The sequence below is a fragment of the Delphinus delphis genome, chromosome 16 (assembly GCF_949987515.2).
Source record: "Delphinus delphis chromosome 16, mDelDel1.2, whole genome shotgun sequence".
Classification (NCBI taxonomy): Eukaryota; Metazoa; Chordata; class Mammalia; order Artiodactyla; family Delphinidae; genus Delphinus; species Delphinus delphis.
The window spans coordinates 57,242,266-57,265,994 of NC_082698.1; the positions used below are offsets into that span (position 1 = coordinate 57,242,266).

The 23,729-nt window shown below is 44.4% G+C and overlaps 1 protein-coding gene across 2 annotated transcripts in view; it reads right to left on the bottom strand.

Moving 5' to 3' along the window:
- The window catches only part of LRMDA (leucine rich melanocyte differentiation associated), a 1,262,633-nt gene that overhangs the window by 758,103 nt on the left and 480,801 nt on the right, over window positions 1–23,729 (bottom strand). The window lies entirely within an intron of this gene.

Sequence of the window (23,729 nt, forward strand, 5' to 3'; positions counted from 1 at the left end):
TCCAACACTCCCTGTGGGAGGGGAGCTAGGTAGACTTACTTGCTTTCTTGCACTATGAGTAGCTGCCCCCCTAAGCAGCACGTGCAGCTTCATGTTTAGCCTCTGAACCTGCTCTTCATACCCAGTTCACTGGTGTGGGTGCCTGCTTTCCTGCTTGACCCTACTGTTGCATATCTATGGCCTCTGGCGCAACTATGGATCACCCGCTTGTGGGTTGAGAGCTCCGTTCTCCAGCTTCCTGCCTTGCCTCCCTCAGCTAGCCTGCTTTGACCTGCAGTGATCCTGTGGACCGTCCAAGAGCTCCTGAAACCATCTCTAAAAGTGGGGGAGGTCTGGGCTTCCCTGGTGGCGCAGTGGTTGAGAGTCCGCCTGCTGATGCAGGGGACGTGGGTTCGTGCCCCAGTCCGGGAAGATCCCACATGCCGCGGAGTGGCTGGGCCCATGAGCCATGGCCGCTGAGCCTGTGCGTCCGGAGCCTGTGCTCCGCAGCGGGAGGGGCCACAACAGTGAGAGGCCCGTGTACCACAAAAAAAAAAAAAAAAAAAAAAAAAAAAGTGGGGAGGTCTCTATTCCAAGCCTCTGCCCCTTGCTCCCTGTATGTACCCCCAGCAGAAGTGAGGCAAGGAAGATGTTACGTGTTCACCAAATCTTGTTTCATTCTTCTCTTGCTGGGCACACAGACAACAACTCATAACCTCCATTACAGTTAGCTTGGGTTCTGGTAAATACAAGAAAAATGGGATATAAGTTTTAAACGGGTTAAAAACATCTCAGTGCAGATTTTCTGCATTTGTTTCCTAGTTTTCTATAATAATTACTACAAACTTGGTGGCTTAAAACAATGGGAATTTATTCTCTCACCTTGATGGACACCAGAAGTCCAAAATCAAGCTGTCAGCAGGGTCACATTCCCTCCAAAGGCTCTAAGGGAGAATCCCTCCTTGCCTCTTCCAGCTCTGACAACTCTCAGCGTTCCTTGGCTTGTGGCAGCATCACTCCAAACTCGGCCTCTGTCTTCGCATGGCCTTCATCCCTCTTTATGTCTGTGTCCAATTTTCCCTCTCCTTTCTCTTATATAGGCACTGGTTTAGGGGTTTAAATCTCACTCTAAATCCAGGACGACTTAGGATCCCCTCAAGATCCTTAAGTAAAGAATTCTCTCTGTCTTGCAAAGATCTTCTTTCCAAATAAGCTCACATTCTGAGGTTCCAGGTAAACGTGAAATTGGGGGGGCCAATATTCAACCCACTCCACCTCCCATGCAACCTTGGAAGTATCACGATCCAGGTGATGCAGTCACCAGACGTCAGAGCCAGATCCCTGAGGGACCGTGCCCAGCAGAGCTCCCCTCACACCAACCCTCACTGGGCACACACGGCGAGCACAGAACACAACTTCGCAGGGTTAAAGCCACTGAGACTTCAGGCTTGATTTGTTACAGCAGCAGAGCCCGGCCTGGCTTGGCCACTACTTCGAGCCGCGGGCCCTCATCCTGCAATCCAAACACTGTCTACGAGCCCAGGGCTGACAGGCAGTGTTTTCATTTGGGCTCAACTTTTGCTCAAAAGCCCTTTTAGGTGGCTCTCCCTGAGTGTCCCAGGAATTTCTCCCAGAGCTTTGCTTGGCCTGGATATGACTGTTTGGGAGGTTTCTTGTTTTCCCTGGGGAGTGTCATGAGGCTTTGCTGATAACATCGCTGTTTTCTCTACTGGTCTCAGAGGACAATGTGGTGGGCCAGTGTGAATTAGCTCTTGCTTTTATTGGGACAGGGAAGAGAGAGAAAGGGGTCAAATGTGAATGTTTTCCAGCTACATTCATCCAAAAGTGAACCAAGGAAAACAGTAGCTACTGCCCCTTTCTTAAAGAACTAAAAAGAACACCAGGTTTTCAAGTCATACTGACTTGGGTTAAAATTCCCCAATTTTTGAGTTCCATAAACTCAACAGCTACAATGCTTTGAATGTCACCTTTTATCACAGAGCCCTAGTTCTCTTACCTTTTAGAAAAAGGGGATAAACACCACCTTTCGACAGGTGGCTATGAGGATTAAATGACACTAGATACATGTTCAGCTGAGTGATATGATCATAGGAGCTACTTACTGGGTAAAGGTGAACTTCCTTTGTTTCTGTGGACAGGCCAACTTATTCCCATCTGGATCTTCTTCCCTTCCGGGGCAAGATGAAAGCTAAGATGACATGAAACCATGATCTGCAGCACTGGCCTCAATGACCCCCAAGCATTTTGTCCCCTTCTCTCGTTTATCCTTTTAGATACTACTAGTCAATTCCTTGGAGATGGCTTACAGGACAGCAGACAGACTGACTAATCATTTTAACCAGCTAAGTTTTGCTCTTAAATACTTCATGAGTGTTCATTTTGATCCTCCAATGAGAAGGAAAGCTCTCTGAATGCAGGACTATGTCTTATCCTACTTCTGTAAACCACACGGCCATCAGCACAGTGCCAAACTGACCACACAGTCACTGACCAACTACAGAGAAAACAGAGGATGGAAAGTTCCCGTGACTAAGACGGGATCTGGCTTCCAACAACACCGATGTTCGCAAATTAGCGGGCCAGTATTGAAGTCGGCTGGTACACTCGCAGAGCAGACGGAGGGGAGCAGTACTTGAAACATTTAAGAAATGGACCAAAAGAACAAAAAAACTGCAGGCTTCGTCTCCACCCCGGGGATTTGGTGGATCCCTCCATCAATGAACCCAATAATGGTCTGTTTATCACCCCCTTCCCAGCTGGGTCGGCAAAGCTTACTCTGGTACAAAGGCATTATAATAAAGTATACGTTATCCATGGTACGGCATGAGTTACATAGTGTGCATGTGTTACATATACATTTGCAATACATATTGATAGCACTTACCTGGCACTGGGCACTGTGCTAAGCGTCTTATTACCTACACATGAACTCATTTAGTCTTCACGATTCCACAACATAGACGCTATTGTTGTCACTGTCTTACAGTGAAGACCCTGAAACCCAGAGTGGTTGACGGGTCCCAGGTCGCAGAACTAGTGACAAGTCACAAGGCCAGGAGTCAGATTCCAGCAGCCCGGCCCAGAGTCCACACAATCAGGCACTAGGCTATACTGCCTCTCAAGTGAGGGAAAGGGAGGGTAGAAAAGTGAGCCTCCAGCCAGGAGTACCTGGCAGAGGGGCTTTACAAATTGAATCGATTCTAAAGAGACAGCCCTTCAACAAAAGAAGCCAGCTGCAGGAGCAGGGAACTGATCTGGGAGCCACAAATAGAAAGGGACAGGCCTTCATAGGAGAGAGATGGTGACACCCACCTTAACAGTAACAGGAGCCAGGTAGAGGCTACCCGCTAAATGAATGCCTGTGGTCTGAAATGGGACTAACCCATGATTAGGGCCCAGGTACACACAGCTCTAGCATACTGAAGACAAAGGATATGGAAGGGGGTGGGGAGAGGTTCCAGAAAGCCCTGATGGGGCCGCTTGAGCTTCACATCTCTGATGTACAAACCGCTAGTGGCAAGAGACAGCCAGCGTTCCCACCAGCCGCACGAAACTCAGCAACCCGCGACCCACAACCCATGCCTGTTTACCATTACTGAATAAATCATTCCAGTTTGCTCCACCATAAACAGAGAATAAACCAGGGCTTTGCACTCGACGTTGTCATCAAAAGCAGAGGGCAATGGCGTTCTCTCCCAGGCTCTGCAGCCCTCATGGGCAATGTCCCCTCCTCCCTCCTTAAGCACATTGGAAGGAGCAATATTTGATGGTTGCTTCTTTCATCTCCGCAGCTTTGAAAACCTCAAACATCATATCGGATCGACAACAAAGAGCAGGGACTTCAGGGCTTGACAGCACGGCCATAATTAAAGACGACCATCAGTGAGCTGCCATGTTAAACAATACCACGTTATAGCTGCTCCGAAACCAACTGTTTACCTTTCAGACATTTCTATAGAAAGGTTTAAACAGGTGCAGATATGCAAACAGGAGATAGGAACTTTTCTTCTCTTTAAGACAGAGTGTAATGTTCAGCATGCTATTCCCTTGCTAACAGTGTCCAAATCATTTAATCCAGGGAAATAATCTCTGGTAACTGATAAGAATATGAATCCAAAAATAGCACTGAAAATATTACAGGTACACTGCCAAAGAGGAAATGGGAAACAACCCCAAAATTGCCATCTTAAGTTCCTTCCGGCCCATGGACCTCAGTTTCCCCCTTTGTAAAATAAGGAGGTTGCATTTCAGGCTTATGTTGACATGCAGAAGCTTTTCTCCCATACTAGGCCAATAGACAGAACAGGAAAACTCAAGAATGTCTTGAGGAAGGACCAGCCTCCCTCTTGCCCCATTAGGGCCTCCAAAAGATTTCTAGAACTTTGAGAACCACTGAACTGAATCATCTCTGTGAGTTCTTTCCAGGACCAAAAGTACTTGATTTTCAGGAAGAAAAATAAATAAAGAGGGGCTAAAACACTTGTTTTACCTTTGGTCCACAATGTTTTCCTCACTGTTCAGAATCTAAATAATGCTGAACAGATGTGGTCCTGAGTCAATGAATAATAAAGGTAGTTTTAAATAGCTTCTTCTCCGCTTCTCCTTGAGTTTTGGGCAGGGCTAACTATACCAATAGCAAAGGGAAAGAGGGAACGTTACAACAAATTCTAAGTCTCTGGTCTAGAAACTGAACTCCTCGGCTGCATATCCACAGCTGGCTCAGCGTCTGGTTCCCAGACAGGTCTGAGGTGAGCGGGAGCGAAGTGTTCCCACATGGTTCTTCTGCCGTGGAATCTTACGCCAGCTCCCTGAGGTCTGTTCTCTCGCGTTTCCATTTCTACCTTATGCTGGAGACTTCCAGGGGTTTCTGGAGCTCCCGAAAAGGCAGTCCCTTCACAGAGAGGCAGGAACTTTGTCTGCCTTGAGTAAGGCCAGAAGAACTGAAGTAGGAGCAAGAGGACTTTCTGTGGAGTCACCAAGAGATGGTTCTGGAGCCCTCCAGCACAGACACCCCCCCAGCCCCGCCCACTGGAATTTGGGAGGTTTCGCCATGTACAAGGGCTGCTGATCACCTCATTCAAACAACTCATCGATGGTGGGCCAGTGCACACTGGCTGTGCTTAAGGCCCCACAAGGGATACCATGACTCATGTTTACCCACTGGGGCATCTTCTGAGACCTGATGATACAAACACTGTTAGAATAAGCATAGAGTCGTCACTTATACCTTTGCAGACCAAAGATCTTAAGGTGTGTAACGAGAGGAAAATATCCAGTGCCCGTTTGGGACAGACCAAAAGAATGGCAAAGGCTGAATCTGACCTCTATGAAAATAATATGGAGAATCCTCGACTGGACAGATGCGTTCTCATCCCTAGGCCCCTCTCAGTGCAGGGGTGGGGGAGGGGTCCCACAAAATCTCCAAAGACAAAGATCAAATCACAAAGCAGCTCACTTCTGTGAAGAGGGCATTGATGTTCAGCTAGCCCCAGTGGACAAGGGCAGAGCCTGATGAAGGTAGGTAAACCACACTTCCTGAGTGGGGCTGGGCCACAGCCCCCCCCCCCCCCCACAACACTGACATCATTCTTGAGAGCCCTGCTTCCTTCCAGTCCAGAGAGCTCCATTCTGAAAACAATGACCCTTTATGGAGAGCTTTCATCCCAGCTTAAGTTCTGAAAAATCAAAGAGCCAATATGTCTGAGCTGGAGAAAGCTTCCCTCAAGAATCTGGGAAAACTGCCTGGAGTGGTTTGTATTTTAGTGGTAATATCTTCTCCTTTGACTTGTCAGATTGTCTTGCTGTTTTCAGAATGAAACCAGATATAAATAAAGCAAAAGAAAAAAAAAAGTTTGAGATAGGCTACTGATCACTGGTTTATTTTATTTTATTTTTTGTGTGTGTGTGTGCGGTACGCGGGCCTCTCACCGTTGTGGCCTCTCCCGTTGCGGAGCACAGGCTCCGGACGCGCAGGCTCAGCGGCCACGGCTCACGGGCCCAGCTGCTCCGCGGCATGTGGGATCCTCCCGGACCGGGGCACGATCCCGTGTCCCCTGCATCGGCAGGCGGACTCTCAACCACTGCGCCACCAGGGAAGCCCACTGATTTATTTTTTGAGTTGAGAAGCCTCACGGTTTTCCAAGCATGGTTACGTTACGGTAATACGCTTTGTCATAAATTTACTGTATCCTTCTGCTTGTCTATAAAACAGTCTGCTCCTCATCTTTCTAAACTTGGCCTGGATACAGAACTTTTAACTTAAAATATCTAACAATATGTCATATGCACCAGAAGATACATGACAGCTAGTTCTACGATACATAATATTATTAATTGTTTTTGAATGGAATTGAACTGTTATGAATCTAAAAAGTATAAAAATGACATTTAGCCATCAACAGTTCTTGAAACATTATATACACAAAAGAAGAAATACTAACAAGTCCAACAGTACTCATCATTTCAAAATTATACCCTTTGAAGCCAGAATGACATTAAGAGAAACAGAAAGAATGTAAGAACTTAAAAATAAAATTGTAATGCTTGAAAATATTAAGCTAACCTTCTGATAAAAATTAAGTGTGAGCTAAATTATTTTTTACGTTTGTGGGACTGTCAAACAATGTGCTGTCTTCTTAAACTATTTAAAGAGCTATGGCTCAAGTGTGTGGAGAGGATCTGCAGGATACAAACAACGCTGAGCAGAGGAACAAGCTGACTGACTGCAATTTACTTCGATTCTCTTAAAATTGACTGAGCACCTACTGAGTTCATATTATATACTATGTAGCATGAAGGATAAAATAAAAGACACAGACTAAGTCTTAGAGGAGCTTACAAACTTACTGTGGAGGCAAGAGAGGTGCATAAAATCTTAAAATAATGAAAAAAAAACTTTAATTAAATACTCAAATGAAAGTTCTAGTAAGTAGGTAATATACAAGGTTAGAGCAGGAAGAACTCAATGTGAGCCAGAGGGAGCTGAGGTTGCTCCACTTAAAAGCTAGAATTTCAGTTGGATCCCGAAGACAGAGTCATATTTAGAAAGATATAAAGAAGTCCTGGTGGTATTCACAGTAGGAGAGGCAGGTTCAATAACGGCCTAAAGGCTGAGCAAATATGGGGGAAGGATGAACTGAAAGGAGGGACCCGAACAAAGGCCTGGACCTCAGGTCACCCTCAGCTCAAGGACGTGGAAAGCATCCATCTGGCTCCTCCTTCCCAACTGCTTCTCACCCGAGTCCCACCTGACTTGGAATTCTAAGTTCCCAGGGTCCCGTTCTCACTAGGCTTGCTTCACAAACCCCAACAGGGTGGGAGGGGACCCACTGGCTTCATAATTGTATGAGTCAGGAACTCCCTTCCCCTGGCTCCCTGGACTGTGCTCATTTTAGGAGCTCATCAAATCAGCCAGAATTGGAAGTGGCCACTCCCTTCACCTACTTAGCACATAACCAACCACCTTTCCACTGTACCCTCTGTGCTACCCCAAGATCAGTGGTTCTCACTCAGGGGTGACTTTGCCACCTGGCAGTATCAGGAGCCGTTTCTGTTTCGTCACAAAGGAGGGGAGCATGGGTTCCTAGTACCTAGTGGGTAGGGACCAGGGATGAGGCTAAGCTTCCTACAATGCACACGGCAGCCACCCACAACAAAGAATCTTCGGCCCAAGGTATCAACAGTGGTGAGGCTGTGATGCAATGAATATTCACATTCACAATATTTTCTGAACAAATCTATTTTACAAGATGGCACACTTTTTCTTAAACTTGATCCTGACCCCTCAATCTCCAGGAGGCTCAGCCCAACTTCCAAGGCGCTTTCTCCAGCAAAGCTGCCTGATCCGTGCAGCCCAGATGGATCTACCTAACTTGTTCCTACCCCATAAGAAGAGTACACGGAGGAGAGGGGGTACTTCGGCTATGAAATGTGTCCTCCACTCAAGCAAATCATACACTCAGACCTACACCCAACTAGATACGAGAGGATACTAAAAACCAATGCATTTTGTACCCTTTGTGTCCTTCCAAAGCTAGACACGCTTCAGCTTCACGTACTTAATTTTAATAGGGAGGAAACACATTATCCAAGTATTTGCCACTTGAGTCCTTTCAGTTTTGAGTTTGCACAGGGAAACAAAAGTCATCGTATCTTGAAAAGATTCACTTATGAACTGACCATTTATAAAACTCGTTCCCACTCAAACATCCCTTCCAAGTAGTATCCATGCTTGAGGTCTGGATCAACAAGTTTAATCCTCTCTGATGGTCAAAAGTTATATAAGGCCCCAGGACAAACCAACTGCAAAATGAAGTGGAAACTTCTGCAAAGGATGTGGGGTTTCACGAACTCAACTGAAGTGCTGTCGGAAAAATGCTCAAATTACACTCAAAACCATTGATTCTGCATCCTCAGACCAACTAAAAAAGAGAAAATTAAGAGGATAACCCAACAGGAGTTTTATTCGACTGACTTAAATATCAAATAAAGGCTCTTAAAAAGCTGAAGTCCTAACTTTGCAAAAATAAACTCTCATGACTGTACAATAAAAACAAACGTGAAGTAAAATATATATGGTGCCGGTATGTAGTTCTGTAAGAAAAATTATGGGAAAGAATTTAATTGTTGAACTTTTTTTTGTTCTAAAGAATTGGACCATAGTTGCAATCACAACCGAAAATGTTTTTGATACAAAATATATACATAATTTTGAGTTTCAGCTTTCAAGATTGAATCCCAAAATTTCCCCCGTATTTGCTATTACATTTTGCTTTCCATTTAAGTTGGGTGATCCTTCTCCAGTGCTAGTTATCTTCATACGGTGGGCCGCCTCCAGAAGATCCTGAGCATCTGAAGCAAAAGCAGAACTACAAGACAGGCTATGTCCCTCTCCCAAGTCCCTCATTGCTACACGCACCCTTCCTAGGCCTGGTGATACTTCATGGAAGTGTCCAACAGCCTTCCCCACCTCTGTCTGACAACCACAGCTAACTTCCAAAAAGTGGAAAGCAGCAGGTATAAAGAAAGTCTGAAAGCAGAAGCAAAAGGCCCTCCAAGATCCATCCTCAAATCCCGTTGCTCTTAGAATAAAGTCCCAGCTCCCGGCCACAGCCCATCACACCCCGAGTAATCTGGCGCCTGCCTGCCTCTTCACATTAAACCTCTTTCAACCTCTTCACCCGGTTATCTCCGGTCCTCAAACTTGCCAAACCTTTTCATACCTTGTGGCCTTTGCATATGCTGACCCATCTGTCTGGAATGTTCTTCCCCAGTGCTTTCCATTCTGATTCACAAGTATCAGTATAGATGTTTCCTCTTGAGGTGACTTTTCTCACCAGCCTATTCAAAGTACTCTCAATACAGGTACTTTGTTAAATGGATGAACACTGGATAGATGGATGCACGGATGAATAAACGGATGGATGGATGGATGGATGGATGGATGGAGTTAATTTGTGTGGGAGAGTCTTTCAATATCTACTGTCAATAGCCATTATTCCCTAAGGCCATTTTCCAAGCAATTGTTTCTCTCCCTTGCATCATTTGAGATTGAATCAGTGAATCCAGAGCTAGGCAGGAAAGAGCCTGATTAAGGTCACTGCACCAACCCCCAGGGATGGTTCCCTGTCATCCATTTTCTCATCTTTGTGTCAAGTCTTGCTTCCAGCCCCTCCAATGGCAAGGCTTCCCTTACCTCCCCGGGGATATGGCCACATACTCTCCCCATTGTGAAATTTGTCCTGATTTTCCCAGCCTAAATTCCTCTCTGCTTAACTTCACCCCATTACTCACAGTTCTCCCTCTCTGGATTACAGCAAACAACTCTGCAACTCACATTCTCTTCCTGGCTTCCCACAACTTTCCAGCTCCACGCCCTGCCCCACTTGATGAAAGAGCGTGGCATGAGACCACGCGGGAAGGGTTTACACAAATGTTCTGAATTAGAACCCGGTCAACACCAGCCTCACCTCACCCACCCATCACCCTCTCTCATCTATCATTCCCTTCCCCCCACTCCCCCAGCCTCCACAGGGCCAATCTGGTTTTATTTTCCCATTACACAATTCTTTCAAATCACAGTCCCATGCTTGAAGAGAAACACCAAGTTTCTGGAAGGCTACACGAGAGTTGTTGGTGATGGTGGCTTCTGGGGAAGGGAGGGCTGCGGGGGAGAAGGGATGTTTTTTGTTGATACCTTTTGATGCTATTTGCATTTTTCACTGTGTGTATATACAACTATTTTTCAAATACTGGTGAGATATACATAACAAAATTTTCCATCTCAACCATCTGTAAGTCTAGAGTTCAACTACCACCACCACGGACACAACATTTTCCATTAAGATTTTTTAATTATATGTTTATAGTGCAGTTCTTGATCAAGTAGCTATGCCAGGCAAAGGGAAGGACAGGAATGAGGGTTCTATGTCTGGCATGAGCCACTGAAAACAAATATTAACGTCGCTTAGCCATTTTTGATGTATTAATAACTTTAAAATACAGGGTGACAGTCACTTCCTAAAAATAAAAATAACGGGAGAAAATGAAATAAAAATAAAGGGAGAAAATACAAAAAATTTGAAACCTTATGGTCCCCTACACACACGTTACTTATAATAATGATGGACCAAAGTTAAGTATGTGCGTTTTCACTCAAGTACAGAGAACACCCATCTTAACAAAACAGAATTATGGCTATCCCAGCAGTTTGTGAAAAAAAAAATTATTAGCTTTATTACTAGAAAAGTAGTTTGAATAGGAATCTTCCAGCTGTTCAGTCTGATCATCAGAACACCGCCAATTTTCTCTGCCACAGAGGCTTTCTGTGCAGTGGGGACCTTGTTGCAATTAAGGGATTTTCTCACTTCTTAATAATTCTCAGATTTGGAAGGTTTTTCTTGTAAGTAACCATCCAAGTAGTGGTATCATACTCGGCTCCCTTGATATAATTTTATAACTTGCTGGAAGTGGCGAAGACTCTGACACATACGAGGATGGTGATTTTGTGTGCCTCTAGTAGCTGTACTCAAAGTTAAATTTCCCCCACCTGACAGCATGAGGGCTGAAGCAAACCTCTGATGGCAATTTCTGCCATCAAAACACTCCCTCAAATCCCACACGTTTCGTAGGACATGCACACTTGGCCCGTCCCTGATGGGTTCCAGCTTCCATTAAGTCTGACTTCTCCTTGGAGTAAGTGTTCTTTCAACACTGATATCTCAGTTCTGAATTGCAAGCACTAGCTGATTCAAGGCTAGATGTCTGGAAAAGAGGCTGTCTCGGAGACCAGTTATGTTTAGTCATTCAAAAAAAGAAAAAACCCTACATCATTTTTAGTTTGCCACTCACAACGATCCCTACGTATTTGTTCCAAAGCTCCCTCCCTCTCCACACTCCCCCCACTACACACACACAACATCACATTTTACTATATAACACAGCTGCTCTTCACACTAAAGAACCCCAAAGAGCCACCTGGCTATCAGAGTTGACACGCTGACATAACGGTAGACTTTTCTAGGTTCAGTGAGGTTAATTTAATGTAACAGAAGCTGAGACTGAGGGACCACAGTCAGAGAACAGGGACAAAACAGAAATAGCTATGTGTCTGATTTTCACCTCAAGACTCTGAAAATGGTACGTGAACCGAAATGGAAAATAATAGCATGACGTCAGGAGTAGCAAACTGGACTAAAATCCGGGATATTTACATTCAAATCCAAACTTCAATGTTTACCAGCTGAACCTTAAGTACGTTTCAACCTGATAGTTCCCTTACCTATATAATGGAGTGATTATTATCCATCCAACGTACAAGCTTCTTAAGGGAATAAAATAACGATAATACACAGCAGAGAAATTACTAAGGGTATTTGTACAATAATTTGCCCCTCTTCTGTCCTTTAGTGGTCCCACCTATAGAGTATAACAGTGGGGGGAAATGAGCTGCCCAGTACTGATATCAATTCAGCTTCCAGGCCATGAGGTGCTGTATGAGATTCCCATCGTTGCGGTAACAAACTTGGTTAGTTCCAGCAACAGAAATGTATTCTCCCACAGTGCTGGAGGCCAAACGTCTGAAATTGGTGCTACTGGGTCAAAATCAAGATTTCACCTGGGCCACACTCCCTCCAGAAGCTCTAGGAGAGAATCTGTTCCTTGCCCCTTCCAGCTCCTGATACCTGCCAGCACTCCTTGTCTTAACGGCCACCTCACTCTAATCTCCAAGGCCAGCATCTTTGTATCTGTTTTGCCTTCACCTCACCTTCTCCTCTGTGTATGGGTCAAATATCCCTCTGCCCCCCTCATAAGTATATATGTGATTAAATTTAGGATCTACTCAGATAACCCAGGATAATTTCCACATTTCAAGGACCTGAACTTAATGTCATATAAGGTAACATTTACAGGTTCCCAGGACAAGGACCTCCCATCATGGGGTGGGGGGGCACATTTTAAAGCCTAGCACAGGGCTTCCCTGGTGGCACAGTGGTTGAGAGTCCGCCTGCCGATGCAGGGGACACGGGTTCGTGCCCTGGTCCGGGAAGATCCCACATGCCGCAGAGCGGCTGGGCCCGTGAGCTATGGCCGCTGAGCCTGCGCATCCGGAGCCTGTGCTCCGCAACGGGAGAGGCCGCAACAGTGACAGGCTCGCGTACCACCAAAAAAAAAAAAAAAAAAAAAAAAAAAAAGCCTACCACAGGTACCCAAAACACAAAGTACAAACAGATCAGGAAAAGAAGCTAATCAAACAACTTAAGCAGAAAAATTCAAATCACCCCTTAAGTAGAAATCACAATACGGTTTTTGCCTAATTTACACTGGGGTCTGAATGAATGATATCAGTCTTCCTGGAAGCAGTAAGATCGAGTCATTAAATAGACATGAATTTGGTTTAAGAAATAAAAACAGAAAGGTGCGCCTGGCAGAGGACCCTAGCAGGTGCATGAAAGCCATGTATAAGACAGTAGAAAAGCATCTGAACCCCAGGGAGGGGCTCAAACAAAGAAGCGGACAAACTTTCCTCTAGTTTTCTACCTTAGCTGAGAGCCATCCTGTGTACAAGCCACAGGGGAAATGAGAAACCCTGTCTACCAATCATCAGTCTGCAAGTTCATTCTTTCATTCCTGTCAACAAATGCTCCTCGAGCATATACTATGGACAGGGCACTGGCCACCGTACTGGGAACAGAGCAATCAATCGAGTGGATAAAAGTTCTGCCTCTTGCGAGAGCCGCATCCCCATGAGAATTAAGTCAATTCAATGCAGCAACTGTTTACAGAGGACCTACCATGTGGCAGATACTTTGGTGCACATGACAAAACCTATTCCTGTACTGAACTCCCCCTGCAAAAGAAAGTCGGTGATATTTCTAAGAAAGTGGCTTGTATCCTCTGAGGTGGCCACTCAACCCTCCCAATGACCTATGCTGTGAAGGTCAGTGCAGAAGCCCACAGCACTTGGACAAGCCTCATCCTCGAGGGGACGTGTTTTAGGATACAGTGTAGCACCTGTAGCCACCACTCTCTTCCTCCTCACCCTGTCAACCTCACATAACGGATTCTGAGAGCTCCTCCTGTCTCTCTGATTACATACTCCATGCTTCCCACAGGAGGGCTGCATGATGAAGTGGCATTCCATCTTCTCTGCCAGGTCATGTCAGGCTCAGCAGCATCACCACACAGAGTGGGCACCCCAGTGGCTGGAGGGGGAGCAGTTCTGAGCACGTGAAGAATGGGGATGCCGGGGCCGAAGAGGAGAGGTGAAGGCAGCTCCTTTTCATTCTGCACATGAGCTTCTCCGGGTCCCATAAATCCCTCTGCCCTGTATATTTCACTCAGCTGTCTAAAGGAGGTTCGCTCATATAGCCACCACAGTGCAGAATCAATCATGCCCTTCTGCGCAGAATGTTAATTGCGTGCCTCTCAAAAAAATTGGAGCTTACTGTAGAGGCCTTAGAAGAAATTCAAAACCATTTTTTTTCTGGAATTTACCATGCTTTTTAAATTGCCATGTGAAGTAAATAGTCACAAACCCAGGCGTGATCCAGCTGCAATCCAGGTGCTTCTTTCAAGGCTCGGGAGAGGAATATTAAGAAACCTCTTCCCACTCCCATCAATTGTTCCACACAACACTTCCCGAGTCAGCTGCCGGGCTGCCTGAATAAAGAAGCTCTGAGCACTCCCAGGAACAAGCGTTCTGGTTAACTCGACACAAAACAGCCCATTCAAATTAACCTGGGCTGCAAATCTCCGTTTGTATCGGCAGCGGTTGACTCATCCGAGAGGTAGGAAAGGAAAAGAAAAAAAAAACCTCACAGAAACAACTCCTCCGCCCCTTCCTTATACCCCAAAGCAGTCACTATAAGAGGCTGCCTACTAGCAAAGTAAAATTCAGTAGGTGAGAGGCAGCTGAAAAAGTCTTTACCACGTCACCATCTAAGTGCCTGCGACTCAACGGTCACGACTGCTTCAGGGAATCGTATTTTTTATTCTACAGAGGTCACATTATTAAACTACAGATCATGTGCTTAAAGAGGGCAGAGATACTTTGAAAACACACACACACACACACACACACACACACACACACACACACACACACACACACACACACACACGCCCCTAACACCTCTTTGCAGGGAGGGCAAAGAGCTGACTCCACAGCCAGAGCCTTCAAGGATCCCATTGTTTCCAAAAAGACCGGATGGACACTGCCTTCCACCACCAATTTGGGGAACATGTGAAAAATACGGTATGCTGCTTGCTCGTATGTGGTCCGAGATGACTCATAAATCTTCCTTTATCTCCTCCGTGGTGTTCGCAGAAAAGGATGAGTTGCTTTTTTCCATCTCATTCTCCCGTCTATCTGTCTGTTAGCCGTGCCCTTGAGCAAAGATTACTGATGCCCTGCCTTTGATATATGACACATCACCCACAGCAGCTTTTCATCAAGTGAATTAACCTGGAAAAATGCAAACCCACCTGCCAGTTGCTTCCAAACTTTGCACAATTCCTTTGTGTACTTCCTCTCTAGTGTGCATCGGGCAGGAAGGCAGCGAGGGCAAGCTGAAGAAATATGGAAAATTAAGAGAATCTAAACTGGGGGCTCTGGGAAATAACTCACTCGCTGGAATCGGCTGCTTTTGTATAAGGACTTTCAGAAGGGGGTTAAGTGAAAAGCACCAGGCAAGCCCCACTTTAGGATGCTTTGCACCTGAGCTGGAAAACGCCATTTTCCCCCAGTCATTTATTCTGTGCGGCTGGAACAATGACAAGAGCCCTGGCAGCCGCTGATGACATGGTTACAGAAACTATTTGGTGATTTCTAATCAATAATCGAGACGGGCTGAGGAGGAGCCTGGAGCAGGCAGACAGGAGAAGGAGAGAGGGAGAAAGTGAGAGGCTAAGCCAGGCAGGAGAGAAACTAAAGAAGAGAAGGGAAAGCAAGGCTGAAATGATTCCAGATTCTTCTGCCAGCCCCTCCCACAACCGGGGCTCTATGCAACCAGACTCACAGACAATCGGTTCCGGAAGGCTCCAAATTACCATGAAAGAGTAAAGGCAGACAGCACCTTTGATACCTCGAAGGAACTCTCAGTCTACATGTTCAAACAGAAGGCACTTTGGAAAGCATCAAGTCGGCACCCCTGCATTTTCGGCTAGAGAGAGCTGAGGTTCAGAGAGCATCCCTGGCCCGTCCAAGGTCATACAGCTAAGCAAGGTGGGACTAAGGTTGGAATCCAAGCTCCCCAATTCCAAGGCTCTATCCAATACAACACACTACCTCCCAACCAGGCTTAGATCCCCCCAACTCAGCCTCCCCCCTCCCCCCAAAAATAAACATTTATAATGACTTGAAATTGGATAGAACTTGCTGCATGAGGAAATAAGAAAGATCTCTGAGCTGCAACAATGCTAGACTGGGTGTCTCTTGTTTACCCAAGCAGTAAACGTTTTCCTCACTCTCATCCTTGATTCTGATAATAAAGCAGTTATTCTTTTCAAGGCGACACCCCACGTGTGTGACTACTTGAAGGCTTGTGATGGAGAGATCTTCCCAAAATATATTCTTAAGAAGAAAACTAAAACCCAAAGAACCCAAACTATCAATCATCATTTCTTGCCCAAACTCTAATTTTAAGGGAAAGTTACAAAGACTGGGTTTGCTTTTTTAAAGGGCATTATTAAAAATCTGTCTTTGGACAGTCCTGGCTCAGTATACAGGCAGCCCAATCTTCTACACCTACATTTATATTTCTGGCCAACATGAACAGATTTTCTGAAATGGCTCTGAAATCTTTCATTGTCAAGGAGAGATTAAATTTTACTATCCACTATACTTCCTAAGGAAACAAAGAACGTTACTGGATTTTAGAAAGACTTTTCACAAAGAAAACTTGAAGTGAAAGGGGTGTCTTGTAGGCATCGGTTAGTCAGAAAATTAAATTATCCAAGACACCCTGTTTCCTGAGCATTCTGAAAACTTTGAAAATTGAAACAAGAATGGGATAATGTACGCACACCCATTGGCTGATTAAAGTAAAATAGATGGCAATTCCTTCAGGGAGTCAGTTTCTTTGCTGGTAGGAAGCAATGAAGCTTCCCTTCCTTCTGGTCAAAGTAACATTGCCCATAAAATGGTGTCTCCCTGGCAAAGACAGTGGTAGAAAGTGGACAAACAGATTACATTGGAGTTTCTGATAAATCTGATTATAGTTGAGATTATATACAGTTATCCATAAGATAATAATAATACATAACGTTTACTGAGGGCTTACTATGTACTGGGTATTCTAATAACTCTATCTCTGCTGCATCATGTAATATCCCCAACAATCCTGCAAGATGGATACTCTTACTAAACCCATTTTGCAGATAAGGAAACTGTTGCTCAGGGAAGTTTGTACTTTGTCCAAGCATTGCAGCTGGTAAGTGGGAGAGCCAAGATTCAAACCCAGGTGATCCGACTCCAAAACCAATAACATTTTACAAGGTGGACGTGACCCGGGCCTCTGTGTTAACACCCTGATCGAGTACCCAGGCACTGCACATCCTCATTTACAGGAAGAATAAAACATGACTCTGAAACTCACCCAGTGACAAAAAAAGAACACCAAAGCCCTAGTGCCATTACTACGCTCTGCTCACCTACTGCTCTTTGTTTGGGAGATAAAACCTTGATATCCTTCAAAAAGGTATGCCAAAACCTCGGGGAATTCTTTTTTTTTTTTTAGACTATATTTTCCTAACGCACTTTCTTCTCAGATATTCCTCCATTTTCATTGTAATAAAATAAACATACCATAAAATCTACTACTGTAACCATTTTTAAAAGTACAGTTCAATGGCATTAAATGTGTTCGCATTGTTCTCAACTATCACCACTGTCCACTGAGGGGCGGGATGGCCCATACTTCCCCACGGAGCCTATAGTACAACTCAAGTCTACACAACTTCCCCACTCCCTGATTTTTCTGTATCACAAATACACACCCAGGCACATGTATACCTTGATGCCAAAGAACATCAAAATATTCCAAAGGCGAACAAACATCAAATGGGGTGGGAAACACTCAGTAAAGCATTAACTGTAAACGTAAAGATTCACTGATGGATCTGAGGTCTTTATCCACTACCCTCATCCTTCTACATCCACCCCATCAGTAGTGAGGAGTGAGAAACCAGAAAAGACTCCTTTCAATTTTGCCCTTGCTGAGCTATTATAAAATATGGGGACGGGGCCAGGGGAGGGTGGTGGTGGTGATGGAAGGCTTTGCTTCCGCCACTATTCGAATATCAATACCTCTTTTAGTTCATTAATTCATCAAGAGGGTATTTTCAACACATTAAATTCAATTTCAAAAAAGAATGAGCTGACACAGTCAAATACACACGACCGAAATCCATAGTGCGCTTCCCCGGCTGCCCTTTTCAGCCACTCTCAGTCCCGTCTTGGGGGTCCAGGCATCCATTACTCTTGGCTAATTGGCAGGCCTGACTGAGGAAGGGGAAACTCCAGGCCACCGTCTGGGCTTTTCATTACTTAAGTGCATTCTGACTTGAACTATATTAATGGGGCTCCGAATTTTAACTATTGATGGCTTTCAATAGGAATTTACATTTCTGTCCTCCTGGGGCCCACCAATCACTAAATTCTCACCTGTGGTGAAGACAGCCACAAGAGGGAATTGGTTTCAAAGACGGAAAGCAGTGATAATATATGCACTGCACCTTCCCACAAGCAAATACACATAATTGTCTTTCCCCCCTTTTTCTACATTAAATTTTCAACTCTTTACTACATCTTTTAATGAAAGCAGTGACTGAAAAATATAAACATGAATACATAATTCCCAATGAATTGGTCTAAGTGTAACTTGTAAAAACTGGATTAATGGTACAAAGCATGTACTTTATAAAAATAGCCTGTAGAAAAAAGCATTAAGCAATTACAACTCCAGCTCTGAAGGCTCCAGTATTATAGGGTAATATTTCCTTAATGTTAGACTTCATTAACCCTAAGATAATCTCTCATAAATTTTGCTGATTTTTAAGGAGAAAAAAATAAATTATGTTTATTAAACTACTGAATATGTTTATGAAAACAAGACATAATCTAGTGCCATAAACTTCTTGTCTTTATCTGAATGATCAAGGAGCTCATAAATAAAAGATCACATAACAAAGTGAGTGTTAAAATTCATTACTGTAATAGCTATGTTCATGATCTATTTCATTAACATTCCTCCTCTCCTTGGATAAATGGGCTTCTTTGCCTACGAGAGGAAAGCCATTTACAAGACAAAATACTAAGCTGCTTTTTCTCATTTTCCCTTATCTCTTCTATTCCTAACTTTCTAAATTAATTCTTCTCTTAAATCTTATTGTTCCTTCCAGTGTAACTCACAGAACATTAGAGAGAGTGGAGAGAAATAGAAGCAAAGAAATGGGTCTACAGAGTATAAGTTAATTAGGGATCTAAGTGACTGGTGATGAGATTTGATGACACGGAGCCCCAAAGTGAATTTAGAAGCTTATCTTCTTAAAATATTTGAGAATACAAATAATAGAACTGCAAGAAATATTCACTACATCAAGGAATCTACGCGAGCTTAATAACTAAGCTCCATTTCCCGTTTAAACTATATATTGCAGTTTTCACGTACAGGATTTGCTAACCTTTATCTTCGGTGATTTTGCAGGTAATTTTACTTTTATAGATGTGTGTATACACAAATACTTAGACAGAAAGGTGAGAGCTTTCCTGTGAGTTACCAAAAACAGATAGATGTGTACAGATGGTATCCTAAGCCCAGCGGTGAAATGTACCAACTCCAATCACCGAGTGGCCCTTCCTAGCCAAGGAAAGTAACAGCAAAGCAACAAGGACAATGGTTCTACAACTTCCCCTGGTCATTTGTTTCATCTTAATTCAACAGAGTCCTAGGATGCAGCATCCTCTACCCAGATAATAACCAGAGGATGCTGTTTATGATAACGGCAGAAATTAAAACATAATTTTACAACTGCTGAGCTAAAAGAAGGCAAAAATCCCCACACGAATATTAAACAGTGTAAATAAAAAAGAATCCACTCGTTTTTATTCCCAGCTACCTTCCAGTTTATCTGGCACTGATTCAGTGTAAAGACCACATTCACAAAACTCCACGGGTATGTAGAGAGTAAAAGGAATACTTGACCTCAGCAAGAATTTATGGAGCACTTTCCCCCATATGCGAGGGAAATGAGGTACGTGGGGCAGATGAAAGTGGACACAATGCCCTCAAGAAGCTTCCGTTTGGTGGACACAGTCTGATAGTTGACGCATCCTCATGAGACAAAGGGCGGTCATTGCTGGACTAGGAGGATAACACAGTGAAGGGAGGGAGGGATGCTTGAGGGATGAGATGACACTGACCTGGGGCTTCCAGAACAGAAGAGATTTTGGTTGTCTTAGAATGGATTCCAAGTGGGAGGAATTGTATGGGCCAGCTTCCTCCCAGCAGGCAGGACACTGGACGTGAGAACTTAGTTTCCAACTCCACCAACAGATCAAGCACCACGAGGCAGCCCTAACTGGCCCTTCCAGAGAGGCTGGGAGTGTTCACACGCGGGAGGGAAGAGCGAGCCCCAGGACTCTTGACACTCTCAACACCACTTTCTCTTAAAACGGGATGTGTGGTCCCCAGAGTACCTTCTGTGGTACACCAGGGCTCAATAACAAAATCCTCTTCAGAAAGAGATCCACCAACCTAGGTCTGAGTACAGTGCCCTGCTTTAAATAAAAACAGCTCACAATTACAGAGCACTTCCCATGTCTCAGGCACTGCTCTAAGGACTGTACACCCCACATTAACTCATTTAATCCCCAGAACAGCTCTACTCTTACCTCCATTGTACACATAAAAAACAGAAGTAAAAGAGGTTAAGTGGCTTGCCCAAGGTCACATAGCTAATAAGCAGCAAGGTGGGGATATAAATGCAAGTGGACTGATGCCAGAACCCCCACTCCTAACAGTCACATGTGGCAGAGATTACTGTGTGCTCATCTAAATCCATTTCCTCTACCTCCTGGGCATGAAGCTGAGCTACATTTCCCAGCCTCCCTGCAGTGGGACCATATGACTGAGTTCTAGCCAATGGAAGGTGGAAAGTGACATATACCACTCTCCAAGCCTGGCCCATCGAAACCTCCCAAAGAGTCCCCACCACGTTCTCCCTCTTACCCTGAGCGCTGGGTGAAATGCCTCCAGCAGAGAATTCTGAGGCCCCAGTAATGGGAAGGAGGGAGTTGGAAGATTAAGGGAATGGAGTAGAAAGAGTCTGAGTCCTTGAGCCACTGTGTGGAGCACAGCCTCCCTCCATCCCAAATGCCAGTTGGATTTTATGTGAGTGAGAAATAAATTTCTACTGTGTTAAGCCCTGGAAATTTGGTTATAGCAGTTAGCCTGCTCTGAGTGATACATGACACCAGTCTGCCTCCTGAATCATCCCTCTGGCCTTATCCTCTAAATGACTGAAAAAGAGGTTTCAGGGTCATTGCCAAGAATGTGGCAGTGTAGCAAAGCAATGCAGAAGAGAGTCTAGAATCAGTTGAACCACAGTTGGAATCCAGATCCCGCAATTTACTAACTCTGTGACCTTGGGCAAGTTACTGAACACTTCTGTGCCGTGGACTCCTAGATATACGTCGTAGATATAATTCTAGTGAGAATTAAGGGAAAACATTTATGTAAAGGACTTGAACAGTGACGAGCACATAGAAAGCACTGAATACTACTATCCTCATTATTCTGTTAATTAAGTCTTTTACAAAATGAACACCTGTATCAGTTAGGATTATGTTCAGCTACAAAGAACAAAAACAAAACAAAACAGTAAACTGTCAATGGCCTAAACAAGATACAAGTTTATCTCTCTGGTACACAAAAGAAGTCCAAAGGTATGCAGTCCAGGGCTGGCATGGGAGCTCCATGAAGTCAGCAGGGACACACGTTCCTTCCAATTCTATGCTCTGCCACCCCTAGCATGTGGCCCTAGTCCTCACGCTCCAACATAAATGCTGGCATTCCGGCCATCACAACCAGCTCCATGCAGCAGAATGGCAGAAAACAAAAAAGAAACACTCTATCCCGTTTAAAACAACTTTCTGTCAAAAAAAAGATGTTAATTAATTAATTAAAAAACAACTTTCTGGAAGTCCCCCATAATATACTTTCATTTAGCCACATGGCCACACACAGGTTGTAGCTGCAAGGGAGAAGGCAGTGGCAATACACACAGTTAAAATCCAAGGATACTGTCACTAAAAGGGTGGAGAGAATCAGTATGGGAAGCAACCAGAAGTCACTTCCCCAGCACAACAATCAGTAAAAGCAAGCAAGCTACAATCCCCATCCAAAGCTCTGGTCAACTTAAAAAAAAAAAAAGAAAAAAAAACTCCTTTAAAAAGCAAATACCCAGTACATACCACTGTAATTTCTACTCTTGCCTCTCTACAATCCATTCTCCACACACCAGTTAGAGTGATATGCTAAAAATGTAAGCCATGCCCCACTTAAAACCCTCCAAAGGCTTCCCATTGCAAATCAAATTAAGGAGTATGGACTTATTTGTGGCAGAAGGTCCCACCTGGTCCAGCTCTGTGCACCTCTCCAACCCCACGGCATGCCATGGCCGGCTGCTCCCCACAGCAAAGCCAGACTGGGTTTTGCTCTGCTGTGGTCACACTGTGAACACTCCAGCTTGCACCTGCCTAAAGCCTCAGCACTGCCTGTTCTCTCGACCTGAACCTCACCTCTCCAGGATCTTCCCTTGACCAGCTCCTCGTTGTCACTCAGATCTCAGCCTCTGACACCATCTCATCAGAGCTTTCCCTGGCCCCCCAGGCACACCCTACCTAACAAACAGCACATCACCCTACCTTAACCTCAGCCTAGCACTCACCATTCTCTGACATCCATCTTGTCTGCATGTCTCTTTCCTTATTAGAGTCCAAGTTCCCATTAGAGGGATGTCCAACTTATTCACTGTTTCCAGAACTCCCCCAACCCCACCCACTGCAACTCTTAATTATCATCTAAGTGGACATTCGTTCACAGAACAAATATTTACTGAACACCTGCTATGTGCCAGGCACAACGACATGGTGGCATGATACTGCCCCAACCAATGCCCATTTTTTACTACATAAGCCGACTGTACTAACATTGACGTTTCTATTTGAACGATGTTCATTTAATTAATAGACTTTTCTGAGACTCTGAGCACAACAAAATGATGTTCAAGGAGTCCAGCAGAGTGACATTCCAAATTCGTATCAACAGGAGTTGAAGGGAGGGAGGAGAGACTGTTTTCATGTCATCCTAAGACCCCCCCAAAGTGAACAGCAGCCAGAGGATTAAAAAAAAATGCCCATGCTGACCCCGGACACAATCCAGTATATATATATATTTTAAAGGATAGATTCATACCCACAGATGTCCTCTGCAGGAAATCCAGGAAGTACAGCTGGGAATCTATGGCTCCCATGGACTCTGGGTGGCTAGGATGTAGCCAAAACACAAGGAAGATACACAGAAGTGCTGATGACTGAGAGAGAGAAGGAGAAGCGGGGTGGAGGACGAAAAAGTGCATGCTAACTGCAGGAGGGGAAACAGGAGAAGAAAGAGAAAAAAGGGAAAACAAATCAAAGAAAGAAAAGCTATTAAAAATGCTGAGTTGAAAACGTTTCAGATGGCCTCTGACATCTAATAAGTCATCTGTCTATCTCAATACAGAAAAGTCATTACTTACTAGTGAACTAATACCAGCAACTGTGACAAGTAAAAACAACAAAGCCCATAAAAATATAAAAGTTCACCCCTTGCAGTTAGGTGGGAAAAAAAGAATGTATTCAATTTTTCAGATGAAAAACATCTGAACTGACTGAATTTATTGTAATGCAACTTGTATTATACGCGGGGAAAATGAAAAGGGGAAAAAAAATAGCCCGTCTTCAACTTTTCCTTGGAAAACAGAATACAATGCTCTTTTTGAGAGCAAAACTCATCATAGAAACCAGTCATAAATATCAACATGGCATCCTGGCCACTGGCCATCAATTCTCATAACAGAGGCATGAATTAATAGCACCATCTGCCCTGCCCACTAGGACCCCTATATAACCACCTCCTCAGAGGGTATAACCTGGGCCTAACGTCCAGCATGAGGAATGCAGGTCAGAT